The sequence below is a fragment of the Octodon degus genome, unplaced genomic scaffold, assembly GCF_000260255.1.
Source record: "Octodon degus isolate 3935 unplaced genomic scaffold, OctDeg1.0 scaffold00344, whole genome shotgun sequence".
NCBI classification, from domain to species: domain Eukaryota; kingdom Metazoa; phylum Chordata; class Mammalia; order Rodentia; family Octodontidae; genus Octodon; species Octodon degus.
Genome location: NW_004524920.1, coordinates 1,047,488 through 1,051,868, shown reverse-complemented (window position 1 = coordinate 1,051,868; position 4,381 = coordinate 1,047,488). Strand labels below are relative to the sequence as shown.

General features: G+C 36.8%; 1 pseudogene; it reads left to right on the top strand.

Annotated features, from left to right (window-relative positions):
* The first annotated feature begins 523 nt into the window (after window positions 1-523).
* On the top strand, window positions 524-2,565 carry LOC101589942 (annotated as a pseudogene).
* Window positions 2,566-4,381: the final 1,816 nt, after the last annotated feature.

Genomic DNA, 4,381 nt, shown 5'->3' with positions numbered 1-4,381 from the left:
AACCTACCAAATAGGGCAAACATTAAGCATAGGAGAAAAAAGAGGTATGCAGAAGCAGTCTTTCAATTATTCTTTTGAATACAGCACCAAAATATTTCCATCAGCATACTCTACAAATGGATTTCTTGTGCACCCTATGGGGCATGATTCTATCTGGGTCTACAGAGTGGATATCAAGGAAATAGCAGTAGCTCAGTCGCACAGGTGATACCTGGCTACTAGTAAGCATCATGGACACTGTCCACGCATGTTGTGGACATACTAGAACTTTGTGCGATGTCCTATCCCCAAACTTTTAGAAGTGCTTATCATATATTTGCCATTCCAGTATTCATGTTCTGTGGATATAACATATATATGAAAAATATATATCTATATAACCTGACATAAGATTTGTACTGGCCCAGTGGCTTGCCAGAAGCCAAGATGACATGCATCTGGTATCCAAGTCATAGTTGGCACCTTCACAATATTTGAACTATGTAGTTTGGAAGGGGCTGTGGCAAACACCCTTTCTGCTGTCATGGCCTGGCATCAGAATGTCTGAGGCTATAACTACAATGAAGATTTTGAGGATGATGATTTCTATGACCAGTCTGTAGAAGATGATTATTGTATTTCACCATCAACAGCTACTCAGTTTATCTATTCACAGTGTGACAAGCCTTCAGTTGATGAGTCTGCAGAGGAGAGTTACTAGGATGATCTGAAAGACTCTTCTAATTCTCTTTCACAACAACAGCTAAGTGGACTCGATCAAGCTCAGCTTTATTCCTGCCTTGATCACATGAGAGAGGTGCTGGGGGATGCTGTGGCTGATGACGTACTGGTGGAAGCAGTGCTGAAGAGCAAAGGTGATGTGCAGAAGTCTTTGTCATTTGTTCTGGAGCAGGATAATGTACCGAATTTGAAGGACAAGAGTGGGAGAGTAATGTCTAAAAGAAAGATACCCAAAGGAAAATCAATAGAATCACACTCATCTGGAAGTGATTCTGAAATTGTGTGAAAAGTTGCTAAAATGACTGTATCTGGAAAAAAAAAACTAGGGGATTTGAAGCACCTGGTGTAACTGCTGAAGAAAATGTCATGTTATCCAGACACCTCAGAAAGGACCTGCTGGTGAAGATCCTGCCATTGCTTCTTCTGACATTCTTGAGCCTGTTACTAGATCAGCTTCTCTTCCCCACTTCAGCCAAGCATAAGAGAAGAGTTCAACGCCAACAGCAGTGAAAAGTCTGGCAAGCTCCGGCTGCAGGTCGATGTGACAGCAGAACTGCAGAAGTGGCAGGGTGGCAAGCAGCTCCTCAACTTGGCGGTCATTGATCATGTTGATGCTGGGAAAAGTACTCTGATGGACCGCATGCTTTATTTCCTGGGTAATGTGAACAAAAGAACTATGCATAAGTATGAGCAGGAGTCTAAGAAGGCTGGCAAGGCTTCATTTGCATATACGTGGGTCTTGGATGAGACTGGTAAAGAAAGGGAAAGGGGAGTCACAATGGATGTTGGTATGACAAAGTTTGAAGCCACAACCAAAGTTATTACATTAATGGATGCTCCAGGCCATAAGGATGTCATTCCAAAAGCAGCTCAGGTAGATGTTGCTGTTTTGGTTGTTGATGCCAGCAGGGGAGAGTTTGAAGCTGGCTTTGAGACTGGAGGGCAAACATGTGAGCATGACCTCTTGGTCCAGTCTCTTGGTGTGACCCAGTTTGCAGTTGCAGTCAAGAGAATGGCTCAGGTTAAATGGCAACAAGAAAGTTTTCAAGAAATTACTGGAAAACTTGGGCACTTCCTTAAGCAAGCAGGTTTTAAGGAAAGTGATGGAGCTTTTATCTCTACAAGTGGTCTCAGTGGTGAAAATCTAATCACAAGATCTCAGTCAAATCAACTCATAAAGTGGTATAAAGGACTGTGTTTATTAGAATCAATTGACTCCTTCAAGTTTCCTCCATGATCTATTGACAAACCTTTTAGATTGTGTGTGTCAGATGTGTTCAAAGATCAAGGATCTGGATTTTGTGTGACTGGTAAAATTGAAGCAGGTTATATTCAGACTGGTGACCTACTCCTAGCAATGCCACCTAATGAAACTTGTACTGCAAGAGGAATCCCTCTGCACAATGAACCTGTTAATTGAGCAGCAGCAGGCAATCATGTTAGTCTTACTTTGGTGGGATGGATATCATCAAAATCAATGTTGGGTATGTATTTTGTGGCCCCAAAGAACCCATTAGAGCTTACACTCATTTCAGAGCCCACATTCTCATCTTCAATATTGAAATTCCTATCACTAAAGGATTTCCTGTGCCATTAGGCTATCAAACTGTCAGGGAGCCTGCTGTTATTAAACACTTGATTAGCGTCTTAAACAAAAGCACTGGCGAACTCACAAATAAAAGGCCAAAGTTGTTGACAAAAGGCCAGAATGCATTGGTAGAGCTGCAGACACAAAGACCTGTGGCTCTTGAGCTCTACAAGGACTTTAAAGAGTTGGGGAGGTTTATGCTGCATTACTGTGTTTCCACAATAGCTGCTGGTATTGTCACAGAGATAACAGAATGATGGATCAGAAGTTTACCATGCTTCCAAATAAAGTAACTCACTGGAGTTTTTAAAGAATACAGTTATGCAGTTAAATGATGTACAATTGGTATTTTTTTAAATGAGAGAGAAGCTGGGGAGTTGGCTCAGTGGTATAAGTACCTGCCTGACAAGCACAAGATCCTGGGTTCAATCCCTGGCATTGCAAAACAAACAAACAAACAAATACCCAACAACAACAACAAAAATAAATAAATAAGAGAGAAAATTTAAAGCTATGAACACCTGCAAGGAAGAATTAATAATCATTTCTACAAAATTTCAAGTTTCCAATGGGAAACTGACACCGAACTTTCATTTTAAAAACTCCTTTCTTTTAGAAATGGTGGTAAATGGACTTATTTTCTATACTGAAATTGATTGAACATATCAGAAATAGTATTAGAAAACCCTGACATCATCATGAAATTGACTTTCTTCTCATTCAAGTACACTGTTTTAAGGAAAATAAATCAGACATTTGAGCCAGTTCATATTAGACATGAGAACTTTTTAAAGTTAAAACTAAGCAAGATTTGCTGAAGGTTATAATAAAGCTATTTTATACTGAGCATAAAAATGCCCTTCCAAAAAGTCAATTTCTGAAAGCAAAATTTCAAATTAGTGGAAGCTGTTCTGTCAGTGACTAAGATATTATTTAAGTTGCTAAGGCAGCTAATAAAATGTTTTAGTTTGAGCATAAAAAAATAAAATTGATACTGTTTGTAGAAATCTTCAATGACCTTTTAAATGGGTTCATCTAATATATTTGACATACTCCTACATAACTACCATTTTGAGAGCTCTTTATTCTTTAACCAGGACCATACAGCAATTTCTATTGCCTTCTGGATTATGCTCTTTGTTGTATCCTATATGCTACATCTGGAGGTATTAAAATATTTTGAGTTTGCATAACTGGAAAATATTTTACTTTTAGTTTTCAAAAGTATATTTGCTAAGCAGAAAATTCAATGGGACAGACTTTTTTTTTTTAGTCCTTTGAATTAATTAGCGTAGTTTCTTACACACTTGCTCTTTTTTTCTAATGTGGAACAAGATGTTATTTAATTTTGTTCTTCCATAGCTAATATTTTTATGTACATGCTTTAATGATTTTTTGCATTATAATGGTTTTGGGCAATTTCATTTTTGTGTATCTTAGTTTGCTTTTATTCACCTATCTTCTGAAAAAGGTTCATTTTTTGGAAAGGTGGTGATATAATTTCAACTAAATTCAGAAATTTTAAATCTTTAAATATTTATTGCCTACCCTTTCTCTTTGAGAATTCTAATTATATGAATATAAGTTTCATGATTCTGGCACAAAGTGAACTATTCTATGACTGTTCTGTAAATTCTTTCTTCTTCATTTTTATTTTGGACAATTTTTATTGTTATATTCATTTAAGTCTGTAAGTAATTTATTTACAATGTACAACTGATTATTAATCTCATGCTATGTATTCATTTCAGAAATATTTCTCTAAAATTCAATCTGTCTACGTCTTATATCTTTCACATTTCAATATTTGTCTATAATATTTAATATGCTATATAATTATTGATTTTCAATAAAGTTAATGAGATAAATAAATAAATAAATAATCCTACCAACACAAAAAGTCCAGATCCTGTTGCTTGCAGCTGAACTCTATAAGAAATTTAGAGAAGATGTAATCCCAATACTCCTCAAACAATTTAATGAAATTGAAAAGGAAACAAGTGTATTTTGGGAGGCAAGTATTACACTGATACCAAAACCAGAGAATAGGTCCAGACCCAGCACAGCCTGCCC